The sequence below is a fragment of the Myxocyprinus asiaticus genome, chromosome 39 (assembly GCF_019703515.2).
Source record: "Myxocyprinus asiaticus isolate MX2 ecotype Aquarium Trade chromosome 39, UBuf_Myxa_2, whole genome shotgun sequence".
Lineage (NCBI taxonomy): Eukaryota > Metazoa > Chordata > Actinopteri > Cypriniformes > Catostomidae > Myxocyprinus > Myxocyprinus asiaticus.
The window spans coordinates 24,459,009-24,474,883 of record NC_059382.1 but is presented as its reverse complement, the minus strand read 5'-3'; the positions used below and the strand labels follow the sequence as shown (position 1 = coordinate 24,474,883).

General features: G+C 38.7%; 1 pseudogene; it reads left to right on the top strand.

Annotated features, from left to right (window-relative positions):
• The window catches only part of LOC127429689 (S-adenosyl-L-methionine-dependent tRNA 4-demethylwyosine synthase TYW1-like), a 122,842-nt pseudogene that overhangs the window by 91,332 nt on the left and 15,635 nt on the right, over nt 1–15,875 (top strand).

Below are 15,875 nucleotides of genomic sequence, written 5' to 3'. Positions count from 1 at the left end.
CAAACTTTTTACATATCTGTCTGCAATAATGGTGCCCTCACAGATGTGCCAGTTACCCATGCCATAGGCACTGACACACCCCCTGGCCCATACAGACACTGGCTTTTGGTCCTTTTCCTCTTTGGCCCAGAGAACACGACGGCTGTGTTTTTCAAAAATTTGAAATGTGGACTCAACGGACTCAATGGATGTTTTTTAAGACAGTGATGTCTGAGGGATCAGAGATTGCGCGCATTCAGAAGTGGTTTTTGTCTTGCCCTTTACTCACCGAGATTTGACCAGATTCCTTGAATCTTTTAACTATATTGTGCACTGTAGAGGGTGAAATGCCCAAAATCCTTCCAATTTGTCTTTGAGGAACATTGTTCTCAAAGTGCTGGATTATTTGCTGAAGCATCTGTTGGCAAATTGACAAGTCTCGAATGATCCTTGCTCTTGAAGGACTAGGCTGTTTTTTGAGGCTCCTTCTACAGTATACAGTACTATGACACAATTTCCTCACGATTTCCCACGGTTTCACATTGCCTTGTTATTTTAACTCGTCAAATTGTTATTATTCTTAAATTGCCCCTGTCTCTGTCGCTTTTTTGGAGCGTGTTGCAATCATCTGATTTGAAATTACTGTACACAAATAAATAAATAAAAAAAAGAAACAAATGAAATTCACAAGGTAAAACATCAAATAATGTTTAGCTGTAGTGCTTTCAATTTAGCAAAGGGTGAATATAATTTCCAAATCACTCCTTTTTGTTTTTATTAGCATTTTTCATACTGTCCCAACTTTTTCGGAATTGGGGTTGTAGTTAGTTAGTTAGTTTGCCATTTAGTTAGTTAGTTGACATGCTGCAGAGCAACTCCGCCCTAATTAGTTTGTTTATTTTATGTATTTAACGGTTACATCAAAGCCTGTTCATGATGTTTCTGGTGTCTAGTCTTGCCTACTAATTTAAATGAATTTTCGTTTAGGTAATTTATAAACACAGTTGTAGCAATACTAAGACTGTGTAATTCTAAGTATTGTGCAGTAACCCATACAAAGTACAAAGAGCTCACAGATGATTGGTCCGTATTAGTGAACATTTTAAGATGAAATGCAGCTTCAATGCTTCAACTCAAGGCATTGCGACATGATGTGTCAAAATGCGCCATTGGTCGCTTCCTATGTAGACATGGTGTAACACAGCAAATAAAGAACCATTTCTCATTCCATCCAATCCATCAAATTTTAGCAATCAACCCAGAATCCTGATCTTTTCAACTTTAAAAGTCATCCTTCTTAATCCTTTAATACTTTCACTTCTTTGCCCTTATTTATTTAGACAAAATGATGCTTTGTTCATCCCAAACAAGATGGCTGGTTTCTCAAGCCGTTAGATATGGTTTATATATAGTAAAGCATGAAAAGTCTTGACATATAATTTTTTCTGTAGGGCTGTAGTGAGCGAGTAATCAAATCACAAGCAGTGGCAGCATTGTGTTTTGTGTATGTTTGGCCACTTTTTTTGAGGTGGAACAAAGTGGTGATTTACATGGAGTGTAATAAAGTTAAGTGGTAATTTTATGCGTTTCTGTGAGTTATGGAGCCGTTCTGCCCCTCCAGCCGTTCTGGCCGAGTGCAGCTTTCCCCTGCTGTAATTACTGCACCCAACAGCTACTTCTTCACATTTCCCAACACCTTTATTTATTTTCAGGGCAAATAAAGTAACAAATGCTCAAAACATTACATTTTGAAAGGCGTGATCTGTGTTTTTATTATTATTATTATTATTATTATTATTATTATTATTATTATTATTATTTTATTTTACTCCTCTTTAAAAGAAATGTAGAAAAAAACAAAATCAGTTTCTCATTGCATTCACACAGTTCCTGGCCTTTGTTCAGTATTCAGATCTCTTTTTGATTGTGAGTCTCTGTCTGTTATTGTTTAGGCAACTTTCAGTGTTGTTGTGATGGTTTCCAGTCCTAATATTTTTTGAAAATATTAAAAAAGAAATAACAAATACCAAAATAAAATATAGTATGTGACATGTAATTTAAAATACATTAACTATCATATTTACATAGCTAAGACAAAATACATTGTGTTGATTTTGTAGAATTTCTAATTAGACACTGAATAGACAACCCATTAATCTAAAGAACCAAGTTCTTACAGCCAATAGAATCACTTTTGGATCCAGTGGCCAGATTTGCAAAACATTCTTAAAAATTGAATTCTTCTTAACTGCAGTTTTAAGAATATTTTGTATTCCTTAAAAGACATCTTTAGAACGTTCTTATGAATGTTCCTCATGAATTGCACTTCCTTACGAACGTCCTATAATTTTACCTAATTTTATTTTTCTTTAAGTAGGTTTTCATGAATCCTTTCCCAGTGGGGGATAAAATCTTTCATGACACCAGCTTGTTCAAACTTAAATGGCCTTGGTGACATCAGCTAAAAAAAAAGGAAAGTCCTTTCAGATGCAGATACATTTCAATGTAAGATTAGAAGGGGGGAGGGGAGCGAAAGGGCTCCACTGGGTTTTTCTGCCAAATAAAAGCTACAGTAGGATACAGAATTAACAGAGAATCCTTATTAATATATTTTTATTTTATGTATTTAAATTTTGACAGTTACACTGAAGTTAATTTATAAACACAGTTGTAGCAATCCTAAAATTGTGTAATACTAAGTATTGTGCAGTAATCCATACAAAGTGCAAAGAACTCACAGCTGATTGGTCTGTGTAAGGGGGTTCAGTGCAAAGGAGGAGGCGAGAAGTGAGGTTTCCCGGTTCAGGTAGGCGTTTAATTTGTCCACCTTGATGCTTACAGTTTTACAGGAAAATATTTACTTTAACACACAAACATCACAATAGCTTCTGTAGCAGCGTGGCCTTTCTTGTGCCAGTCTTTTCCCTCTGCTGGCGGGGTGGCTCTTTTTTAAGCCGCTCTCCCGTGCTCACTGAAATTAGAGACAGGTGTTAGAGATAATTTAGCTCAGGTGTAAGCGCCCTTACCGCTTTCTCTCTCTCCGGAGAGATGCTTGACCACGCCCCCGCTGCCACAGTCTGTATTAGTGAACATTGCTTTGATGCTTCAACTCAAGGCGTTGCGACATGATGTGTAAAACCTAAAAGGCTTCACTTAGTTTTCCGCCAAAATAAAAGCTCAATTTAAATAAAAAAATACAATACAGTACAATAGAATACAGAATGAATACAGAATCCTTATTAATACATTAACGCTTGTCCGCTTGTCCAGGACAAGTGGCTTTTTTGAAGGGGCAAGTAAAAGAGAATTTTACTTGTCCGGCTGGACAAGTAGACTGATTAAAATGTCAGTAATGAAAAAAAAAACCCGGCTATATTTGTTATATAGCCTAGACCTGTGTCACTTATTACAAAGTTCATATTCTTATTCTGCTGTTGAAAATAATCTATCAGAGTCATGTGACGCCATGCGAGGTTCGGACGTGTGAATGGCGAGCTCTGCGCACTTTGCTAGTTTTTATATTTTTTATGTCATAAACCGGTGAGATTCGATACACTCTGATTCATAACTATTCTAGGATTCAAAATCCTTGGGCTCTGGAGACATTAAAAGACACTTATGTGCTCAAGCTAAAGCCCCTCTGGAGGCCTCGAGACTGGGACTTTTGGACGGTGTGGTGGAAAAGATTCAGCATCAACTGTCGAGCATGACGGCAATGCTGACGAAGGTCGTTGCTGACTTGGAGGATCCTGCTGTAATACGTCGATCGATCACTGCCATGGAGACAAAATTCACTGGGTTACAAGAGTGTCGGATGTTGACAAACGAATCGATTATCTGGAGTCATCGGAGAGGGAATTAGCTGCTAATCCGCTAGCGAACAAGGCGGTCTTGGAACACATTTGGGAAAAGTTGGAAGACTTTGAGAATCGTAACCAGCAAAACAACATCCGAATTGTTGGAATTCCTGAGCGAGCAGAGGGTCAGAATATGGTGGAATTTCTGGATAAGCTCTTTCCGAGTCTGCTCGACATAACAGGCATTAAGCTGGAAATCGAGCGAGCTCACAATGTTCTGGCTCGGAGATCCGCAGAGGGAGACAGTCCTCGATCAATTCTGGCCAAATCTCTGAGATCATCCGATAAAGATCTCGTGTTACGTGAGGAACAAAGGAAGGCTTTCTTGGAAGAACTGGACTTGAGCAATCCGACGGCAGAGTTGTTGCGGGGGCTCTCGTAGGCGTACATGGACTGTTTGAGTTTAGAGGAATGGACGCACGGGTTAATGCGCACGTTTTTCTTTTTTCTGTTTGTTTGGTTCTCTTCTGTTTGGTTGTTTGGAAGTTCGGGGTTTGATTATTGCACTAATGTTAGAATGTGGTCTTTATAATTTTGTTTTTGACACACAATAAATTTTTTCTGATAAGTCAAAATGTCAAATGTTAATATGAGTGGATTGTCTCACTCCACGTGGAATGTGAATGGGTTGGGGCACCCCATAAAAAGAAGGAAGGTTATTTCTTTTCTTAAATGAAAGAAATATGATATAGTGTTTCTTCAAGAAATGCATCTTTCCCCGCAGGAAGCTGAAAATTTTGGGAAGCTATGGGTTGGGCATATTTTCTTTAGTGCTGGCTCAAATAAGAGCAGTGTATATATTACAATGATAAATAAGCATCTACAATTCAAATGTCTCAAACAGATTAAAGATAAATTGGGAAGAGTCATTATTGTTTTTAGCAGAAATTCAGGGGCAAAGGTTGATTTTGGCTAATATTTACGCACCTAACGCTGATGATCAGGGCTTTTTTATAGATCTCGAAGGGATGTTGCAAGCTGCTGGCTGCCCTCATTATATAATATTGGGAGGAGACTTTTGATGGACCCAGTCCTTGATCATATTGAAGCAAAAGTGTGTAAGCCCCCTAGAGCAACATTGATGCTTCACAAGATGTGTAAAAATCTTGGTCTCACAGATATTTGGAGACTTTTGAACCCATCTGGTACAGACTATACATTCTTTTCATCAATCCATAAGATTTATTCTAGAATAGATTTTTTTTTTATATCTAAGTCCCTCATTTCATCTGTTGTAGATTGCTCAATTGGAAACATCTTAGTCTCAGATCACGCCCTGGTGTGTTTAGAGGTGTTGCCAAATATGGAGAAAAAGAAATCATATAGTTGGCGCTTTAATGTATCCCTTTTGCAAAATCCTGATTTCCAACAAATGTTAAAGGCTGAAATTTATATGGAGACCAACTGGTCCTCAGTATCCTCTGTGGGCGTGGCTTCGGAGGCACTTAAGGCAGTTCTTAGGGGTCGGACATACAGTATGCCTCATTCATCAAAAAATCCAAAGTACGAGGACTCGTGGAGTTGGAAGGGAATATTAAAAGTGCTGAGGCAGAGCTGAAGCGCCGAATGTCGTCTGATGGCCTCAGAGAATTGACCCAATTGAAATACAGATATAATACTATTTTATTTTGTGGAACCTTTAGAACTCCCTAAACTGACAAATGAACAAAAAAAAATTCTCTTGATTCTGAGATAACCTTGGAGGAGCTTGGCGAGGTAATTAAGGCCTTGCCTACAGGCAAGGCTCTGGGGCCAGATGGCTTTGCTGCTGAGTTTTTTAGATCTTATGCTACAGAATTTAATCCAATTTTGCTAGAAGTTTATACAGAATCATTAAAGAATGGAAAACTTCCATCAACCATGATGCAAGCCTGGATCAGTCTGATTCTTAAAAAGGACAAAGATCCAAGCAAGTGTAAGAGTTACCATCCAATTTCCCTGATCCAGCAAGACGTTAAAATATTGTCAAAAAGTTTGCCTAATTGATTAAGTAAAGTTATGACATCTCTTATACATATAGATCAGGTGGGGTTTATTCGGGGCTGCAGCTCTTCTGATAACATTAGGCATTTCATCAATATCATGTGGTCAGTGGCGATTGATTAGACTCCGGTCGCTGCCATCTCATTTGATGCCGAAAAGGCGTTTGATATGGTATCTATCTTTTTAAGATTTTGGAAATGTATGGGTTTGGGAGTACGTTTATTGGATGGATTAAGTTACTTTATAGATACCCGGTAGCGGTGGTACAAACAGATGGATTAATTTCAGATTCGTTTACTCTGGATAGAGGCACCCAGCAGAGTTGCCCTCTTTCACCATTATTGTTCTGACTTGCCCTGGAACCATTAGCAGCCGCAATAAGAAAGGAGGATGATTTTCTCTGTGTTGTGGTGGGAGGTGTGGTGCATAAGCTTCTGCTTTACACAGATAATATTCTATTATTCATCTCTGACCCTTCTAGATCTATGCCTTGCCTCCACAGAATTATTCATTCTTTTTCTAAGTTCTCGGGATACAGAGATAATTGGTCTAAAATCCAAAGCTTTGGCTCTGACAGCATACTGCCCGATAACGGCTTGCAGTGGCCCAAACAGGGCATTAAGTATTTGGGTATTTTATTCCCAGCAAATTTGTGTGATTTAGTTAGAGTTCATTTTGACCCTTTAATAAAAAGTTTTTCGAGCGATGTGGGCAGGTGGGCTTCCCTATAGATGTCCCCCTGTCTTATTTCAAGAAATTTGATAGCATAGCAAAGTCCTTCATTTGGAATGGGAAACGTCCCAGATTACATTTCAGTAAGCTGCATAGGCCGATTGACAAAGGTGGGCTGGGCCTACCCACGATTTTGTTTTATTATTATGCGTTCGGTCTCAGACATTTGGCTCATTGGTCGTTTCCACCTGAGAGAGCCCCTCCCTGGTTTTGTATTGAACAGGACGTTCTTGCCCCTATTTTGCCATTGCAAAGCCTTTCTATCAAACTAACCAGAGAAGTTAAATTACACCATTATCTCACATTTGCACTCGGTATGGACAAAAGTGTCCAAAGTGTTTAATTGGACATTTATTTAAATGTTGTCTCGAGCTTATGGCTGAACCCCAAATTATGTATTAATAAGTCCCCTTTCTGCTGGTCAGAGTGGATTGTGAGGGAGGTTAATATACCTGGTGACCTATATATGAGAGTGGATAGTTGAGATCCTTTGAAAATTTGGTTCAACATTTTAGGATCCCCAGATCTCAGTTTTTAGGTATTTACAGCTGCGCCACTTGCTAATGCGGTAGATACTCTGGGAGTGGTGATTACTGTTTTTGGAAAAGGTCATGAGGCATCAGTGTATTACTCCCTGCTAATTCAGAGTCTGGGGGATGGAGCTTCAACTTCTCTCAAGAGATTATGGGAGAAAGATTTAAACTTGGTATTGGAGGAGGGAGCGTTGGCTAGTATTCTAAAAAACATCAAGTCTGCATTTAGAGACGCAAGGGTGCACCTTATGCAATTCAAGATTTTACATTGATTCTATTGGACCCCCTCTAGATTGTATAGAATTGGTCTTGAAGACACACCCACTTGCTGGCAATGCCAATCAGAGGATGGAGACATAACCCATGTCTTTTGGGGGTGTGTTAAGATCCAGGAGTTTTGGTTGAAGGTTCAGAGTTTTTTGTGTGATGTATTGGGCACTCGGGTATCATTTTGCCCCAGACTCTGTATTTTGGGCGATGGGGAGGTCATGGATGTTGAGAATAACACATAAAGAGTTGGGTCCTAACCAGTGTCATGATCGCCAGACATACTTTTAAGGGATGGAGGTCGGCTGGAGCGCCCTCATTTCAGGAGTGGTGCTCGGAGATGGGGAGGGTGGCGGCGTTTGAAGAAGGGTCATTTAGAAGACTGGGGAACTTGTTTGTGGAGAAATGGGGCGGATATCTGACGTTTCTGGATGAGTGATTTTTATTATTATTTTTTTGTGTGTGTGTGTGTGTGTGTGTCTATAATCATGTACGACCACTGGGATGTTGTTGGGGGCCAGGGTGGGGTTGGGGATTGGGGATTGGGAGGGGCAGGGGTAATAGTGGGGGTTAATTGTTGATTCTGTGTATATATGTTTTGTTTTTCTATGTTCAATATGTGAATCAATAAAAATTGTTAATCTGAAAATAATCTAGCAGGGCATAAAATTTGGCAAGGGATTGTGAGGATTTGGCACAATTTTAATAATTCCTTGTGTTTTTCACGTTCATAATGTGTGGATTTCCCACACACTTTTATTCACTTATATAACATTTTACCATCTTTAAATCCACTCCGCACTATTCCACAGATTTCCCCCCAAAATCAGTGCAAAAAAAGTTCAGTCTAGGCTTGCCTGCTCAACTTTATTAGGGTGTAAATGTTTGTTGCAGGTTTTGGTTAGCTTATTCAAGTTTTCTTCATGACCAGGATGTTATGTAAGGATGTTATAAGTGACAAAAGTCTTGATACAAATAAGAACACGAAATTGCACTAATCGATAAAAAAAAACGCATTTCATGAACAGTACTTGCAACTGGAGCTGCAATTTAAAATGACTGTAAATTTGAGCTGTGAATATTTCCATTGAAAACATTTTGCACTTACACTGAAGAGCCAAAACATTATGACCACCTGCCTAATATGCTGTTGGCCCTCCACATGCTGCCAAAACAGCACTGACCCAGCGTGGCATGGACTCTGTTGTATCTGGCACCAAGACATTAGCAGCAGATCCTTCAAGTCCTGTAAGTTGCAAGGCGGAGCCGCCGTGGATCGGACTTGTTGGTCCAGCACATCCCACAGATGCTCAATCGGATTGAGAGCTGGGGAATTTGGAGGCCAGGGCAACATCTTGAACTCTTCATCATGTTCCTCAATCCATTCCCAAACAATGTGTGCAGTGTGGCAGGGTGCATTATCCTGCTGAAAGAGGCCACTGACATCAGGGGTGTACATGCAACGATGCTTATGTAGGTGGCACTTCTCAAATTATCGTCCACATGAATGGCCAGACCCAGGGTTCCCCAGCAGAACATTGCCCAGAACATCACACTCCCTTCACCGGCTTGTCGTCTTCCCACAGGGCATCCTGGTGCCATCACTTTCCTAGGTAAACAGCGCACATGTACCCGGTCGTCTACGTGACGTAAAAGCAAAAAGGAGCTCATTGGACCAGTCAACCTTCTTCCACTGCTCCTAGGTCCAGTTCTGATGTTCGAGTGCCAACTGTAGGCACTTTCGACAGTGGGCAGGGGTCATCATGGGCACTCTAACCAGTCTACGGTTACGCAGCCCCATACACAGCAGGGTGCGATGCACAGTGTGTTGAGACCAATTCCTCCCGTAACCTTCATTGACATTTTCTGTGACTTGTGACACAGTAGATCTTCTGTCGGTTTGACCAGACGGGATAGCCTTCATTGTCCTTGCGCATCGATGAGCCTTGGGCTCAACACCCTGCTGCCGGTTTGTGGTTTGTCCCTCCTCGGCCCACTATCAGTATGTACACACCACTGCTGACCGGGAGCACCCAACAAGCCTTGCCTTTCAGAGATGCTCTGACCCAGTCGTCTGGCCATAACAATTTGTCCCTTGTCAAAGTTGCTCAGGTCTTTACTCCTGCCCATTTCTCCTGCATTCAACACGTTGACTATGAGAACTGATTGTTAGCTTACTGTCTAATCTACCCAGACCTTGACATGTGGCCATGTTAGGAGATAATCAACGTTATTTGAGTGGTCATAATATTTGGATTCATCAGTGTAATTTCCTCCGCAAGCTGAATTTTAAGTCCATAACAGTTAATTCAGTAACATTGTGAGTTGGCATGGACAGGCTGAAGAAATGCCCCTCTCCTCGCCTTTTGAGTTATCAGGTTGTTTTGTTGGTAATCATTATTCTCTGTGGCTCTTTAATTCTGTTCCAGGCCTGGAATATCATCCTTGGCCATCAGCCATGGCCTGGAAGACTGATGTGGAGACAGCATGAAGTCTCTTTCCCCATCTTTTCAATCCCCTATCATTGGGATGCTAGTGGAAAGAAGCTTTACATGGTGACCTTACATATGACGCTATCACACTTGTTATGTACAGTAGATAAAAAATGTGTTAAATGGATTCAAAGGGATATTTCTCCACAGATGTTATAAAAAATTCAGTTTGAACAAAGGCAGGGTTTCATGTAGGAGTTTCATGGTCAGTAAGAAATATTTTCTCATTTCACTCGGCAGTTGTGGCAAAAAGTTAATTTTAGAACTATTTTGGCATTATTTTTGACTTGTGGTGTGTTGTTAATTTAACCCTCAAAGGCCCAAGCATTGGTATTCTCCTCCTTGGAAGTGTGTCTAGGAAGCCAGTAGTATTACTACTAAAATATATAAATTAGGGCTGGGAAATTTAACATGTTAATTTATGCGATTAATATGTTTTTTTTTTTTAATGCGTAAAAACAATTATGCAATTAATGCAATATCTTTTTTTTTTTTTTTTTACTTTCTGGGCCTTCACGCAATAGGACAAAGGTGTCCCGAGTTGTTCATGGCAGACTACTCATCCTTACAGGCTATGATTAGGGTGGGGGTGGGATATGAGCATCTGCTGCCTGCCAGGAACAAACCCAGGCACCTTTGTACAATGGCTGAAACTTTAAAAAAAAATTTTTATCCTAGTTTTACTACGCCTCTGGTCATGGTGGTTTTTAGATGGATCGTGAGGCTTTTTAGGTCAAGTGGAATCTGTTATCTCTGATCCAGTTCGATTGCTGGCTTCCATGGCTGCAGCACGCAGTGTTGTTTGCCTGCAAACTTGTTCAAATCTGGCAACCCGGTGGTGTCGAAATACTATTGGTGAGTAGGCAGTAGGTGGGATCACACAGGCCAAAACATAAACAGAAATTCCAGAAACTTTAAAGTAGAATATACTGGCTGTAGCATTGTTACCGGAGAAGCCAGTATTTCAACTTAGCATGTTTCCTAATTCTCTAATGACAGATTATGGTCATTTTATGATTTAGTACAGTGAAAATATAGCACCTTTAAATAATTAAAATAAACGATGTCTAACCAATGTTTTGCAAGTTCAAGATTTTTTTTTTTAGTGTTTGTTGTAATGTGTCATGTACTGTACCATAATTTAATCGTGATTAATCGTGATTCATTACAGAAAAATATGCGATTAATTAGTTAAAAATATTTATCGATTTTATATATATATATATATATATATACACACACAGTACTGTGCAAAATTTTAGGCACTTGTGAAAAATTTTGCATAGTGAGGATGTCTTCAAAAACAATGACATAAATAGTTTTCATTTATCACTTAATGTCATACAAAGTCCAGTAAACATTAAAAAAGCTAAATCAATATTCAGTGTGACCACCTTTGCCTTTAAAACAGCACCAATTCTCCTAGGTACACCTGGACACAGTTTTTCTTGGTTGTTGGCAGATAAGATTTTCCAAGCTTCTTGGAGAATTCGCCACAGTTCTTCTATCTATTTAGGCTCTCAATTGCTTCTGTCTCTTTATGTAATCTCAGACTGACACGATGTTCAGTGACATCTGTTGCAGGGCTCCCTGTTCTTCTATTCTAATCTTTTCTATTTGCAAAAGTAATGTTTGGGAGTCTAACATTTATATTTCCTATTGACACACTAAAGCTGAAGATATAAATAACCATCTTAAGACAAATGCTTTTGTGAAACATTTTATGTGCAAAGTACTTTGCAAAAAGACTTTTGCACAGTACTGTGTGTGTATATGTTGTGTATATATATATATATATATATATATATATATATATATATATATATAAGAGTAAATAAATTTAAAAATGTTATGTATATTTTTTTTAGGAGTGAATCTTGGAATAACATTGCAAAATTGCAACGCTGGGCATTTGGGGTTGCAAAAATAACCACTGTTTTTTACAAAGTAGGTGGGAGTTCTGAAATTACAACTGTTTATGAAAAATAATTTATTACAAGCAGTAAAGTTAAATTCATGAACAATTAAAAAATGTGACTATATAAAACTAAGGACCATTGATATTGGTGTTATTTTTGCTGGTATAATCAAAATAATTAAAAAATACCCACATCTACGTTATGCAGTATAATGAATATACCATTTTATTTTAAATAACAGAACAGCACAGAAAAAAGCTGAAAATCATTTAGAATAGTTTTATATTTGATTTACTGAAATGTTTTGTGTGAATATAGAAAAAGTATGTCAGTAAATATGTTGGGAATTAAGAAAAAAAAATATTAGAGGTCAAATACTTTCTTGAAAAATTGCTAAATTTCTTCCAAAGTGTTCCAAAAGCAATTGTGTCAACTAGCGTATTTCCTTTTTGTTTATCTTTAGCAAGCTCTGTTTACATGCAATTTTTCCAAACAAAACTGCTGTTGTGTTGCAGTTCAGAGTGTCACCTTTTGTTATACGTAGTTTTTACCCATATTTAATTAATATTATTTATTATTTAATTGCTTCAAGCAAGTGTTGCAATTCTGCTACGTTGGGTCTCTGAGGGTTAAACCATTGATACTTTGTTTACTGTTGATATGTGTGCAGTGACCACACCTCTTCCTGACGTAAAGGTTCTTTTTCTCCTTTCATTCGATGGCTCAAAGTCTTCTTCGATCAATTGTCCAGCTTAATAAAGTCTTAGAAGCTCAGAGTGATGAGGGCTGAAATGAGATAAAGCCTTGCAGAATGAGCTTTCACTGAATCGCAGGATGAGTAATGTCTTGTCAACAGCACAGCTACTCCTACACACAACCAGACCCATGAACTAATAGTGACCACACCGCAAATGATTCCTGTTCTCATCCAGCAGTGACATGTGCCACTTCGGTGGTTACCAAATATATGAATTACTACTTATGGCTTAAATGAGCATGTGACCTGAATTGACACCAGTTTGTTTGAGTACCCAATCAGAGTACATGATGTTAAAACCATCATGTAAGCTGAATTTGCATTCCTGCATGTAGCATAGGCAACCTTCATAGATTGTTTGTCCTGATCACGGAAAGATCTGAGGTGTGATGTGAATACTGTCCTGTCTTATGTATGTGCTTGTGTGTGTGGGTGTTGAATGAAATGATCTGGCTGTCTCAGTCTGCATCATCCATAGAAAAATCAAATCAGCCTCCACGCGCCACGGTGTCCTTGGGCTGTGTGTGCGTGCTGATATGATTCAGAGCATTTTTTGTCTCTGCTTTTTACAGTGAAGCACAGCTAAATCTATAACACCAGTTTTAATAGAGGTTTGAAGTGTCTTAAAGGAATAGTTCATCCCAAAAATGAAAATTCTGTGATTATTTACTCACCCTCATGATTTACTTCTGTGGAACACAAAACGAGTAATTTCGAAGAATGTACTGCTCTTTACAATGCAATTAAAATGAATGCAGGCTGAAGCTTTCAAGCTTAAATAAGGATGCATTATATTCTATTTCTTCTGAAGTCATATGATAGCATTGGCTGAGACCCAAATTTAAGACGTTATACACTGAAAATCTTGACAACCACCCTAGTTCTCCTTAGCGGGTTGATGAGGGTTCATGAGAGAAGTAGCAATGGCCGAACGTCCATGAATGAATCATTGTTTTAAATCGTTTCAAGGTTTTCAGTGAATCACAAATGTACTTTTTGAAGCTTGAAAGTTCCAGTCCCCATTCATTGTAATTGCATGGTAAAGAGTGACTGTTACATTCTTTATCCTTTTGTGTTCCACAGAAGAAAAAGTCTTGAGGGTTTGAGATGACCTGAGGGTGAAGATCAGAATAGCAACAAGTCACAAGAGTCCATGCATTACTGTGATTTTACCATGGGTAAGGGTTGTTCTTAGGCAAAATGTGAAGCCAAGTGCCTAACACCCTATTAATTATGGTAAAAACACTGTAAATCACTGCCTTCAGCAGCTTATTGCTTTTATAAAATGGTAGCAATATGATAAAAAGACACCAATGTTCAATAGTTACATTTATTATTAGTAATAATAATCAGAATAAACAGTTCTTCCACTAAGTAATACAGTTTGACTTACTGTAGACTGTTTATGGATGCCAAGCAACATAGCAACATTGGAGCATATATTTGCATTTTATAATGGCTTCAAACATGGCTCATCCATTCAGAATTTAGAGATGGATCTATCCATTTCATAAGGATACTTTTATGCTGAGATTTTATCATGCTAGCTAGGTTTGTAGCCAGGACCATTTAAATGCACTGTGTAATAGATTTGCCCCTTTTGTCTTTATTGCCCTACATCCAGGGAGTGACGTACTGTGGAGATAGCTCAGCCAGGAGTCTGACCATGGCCAACGTGCCATGGCACGAGGAGGTCATCTACTTCGTGCAGCAGTTGGCCAACCTGCTACCAGACTATGAAATCGCCTGCGAACACGAGCACTCCAACTGTCTGTTACTTGCACACCACAAGGTAACACTCCACAGACATGCTTGGTACTTAGCAACACTTAGTTAAATTTTCCGAATGACAACAACAAAGCAACAAAACTTGGTTTCACAAAACTAGATGACCCCATTATAATCAATAAAGCCAATAGTGTCCAGTTGCTAAGCTGAGATGCAGTTAAACAGCAATGAGCAAATATATGCATCTGACTTAGACCAGCAGTTAATTAATATCAAAGATGGAACACAAGACAGGCTCCTGTGTGAACGACCCTTAACTCAACCACAAAAAGATTGATGAAATCGATTGCAAAATGGACTGATATGCTCTGAACTGATATGGTATGAAATGACCTGATATGGAAATAAAACAAATATATACAGTACATAATACATAAAAAAATACATTACACATAAAAAAATTGTCCACTTCTAAAGCCACTTATTGTAATGTCTATTCAATGCTTTCGTGTGCCATTTCGTGATGTCTTTGAATTTTCGCCATTTGGCGGATTTTCTCAAAAATATTGATATGTGATTTAAGCGCGAGTAATTGGATTAAAGGTAAAGTTCACCTAAAAATGTATATTCTGTCATCATTTACTCATTGTCATGTTGTTTCAAACCCAAATGACTTTCCTTCTTTTGCTGAGTACAAAAGATGTTAGGCAGAATGACCTCAGTCACCAATCCCTTTTAAAGAGTGTTCTGTGGAACATCTTTTTTGTTGTTCCACAGAAGGAAGAAACTAATATTGGTTTGGAACAACGTGAGGATGATGAAATGATGTCAGAATGTTCATTTTTGTGTGAACTATCCTTTAAGTAATTGTCATATTATGTAATTAATTTGATTACATTTTGAATTGTTTTACAGAGCAAATTAATATGTTACTTCAGTAATCAATAATCATTTATTCAGCACTTATTCAACTCAGTATAACAGTTTAATCAATGTATGAAATGATTGCTATGAATTTTGTAGTAATACATTTAGAAAACTTATGACCATTACATTAAAGGCAGCTCGTGATGGCATAAAGATGCTGAAGCAAATTACTTTGGATGTTAAAGATGTTCTCAGAATTAGAAGTAAGACTCGTAATCATTGACCATGATGCGTTATGCTTGTTTATGGGCAGGTTATGTAGTAACATAGTCACTTACGTCATAATCCTGCGTTGTCAGTGGAAACGGCAAGCGGTTTTGCGAGATGTTTGCAGATCTCTTGGCCGAGCTCTGGCTCTGGCATGAGAACAAGCTCCGTTTTGGTGGAAACAGGGTAATAGTTTTTCTACTCTTGCAGTTGTTTCACAGAAACAGAGCTTTGTACTGTAATTTCCATTTCAGCCTTAAGGCACTTAAAGCCAATGCCACTGCCATTTCTCTAAATGTCATTGTAAAGAAAGTGTCGATATGGGTACTTGCATTAAACTGCCATTCGGGTGAAGGGTTACACCTCGCTTCCTGTGTTTTGTGCCGTCTCCTGACACAGCTCTAGTCATTCTTACAGCCGCACTCGTTTTACATTTGTTTCCTGTGGCAGCTTCTCTAATGGTCTGCGTGGGCAGGAAGCCCTTACCAGCATTC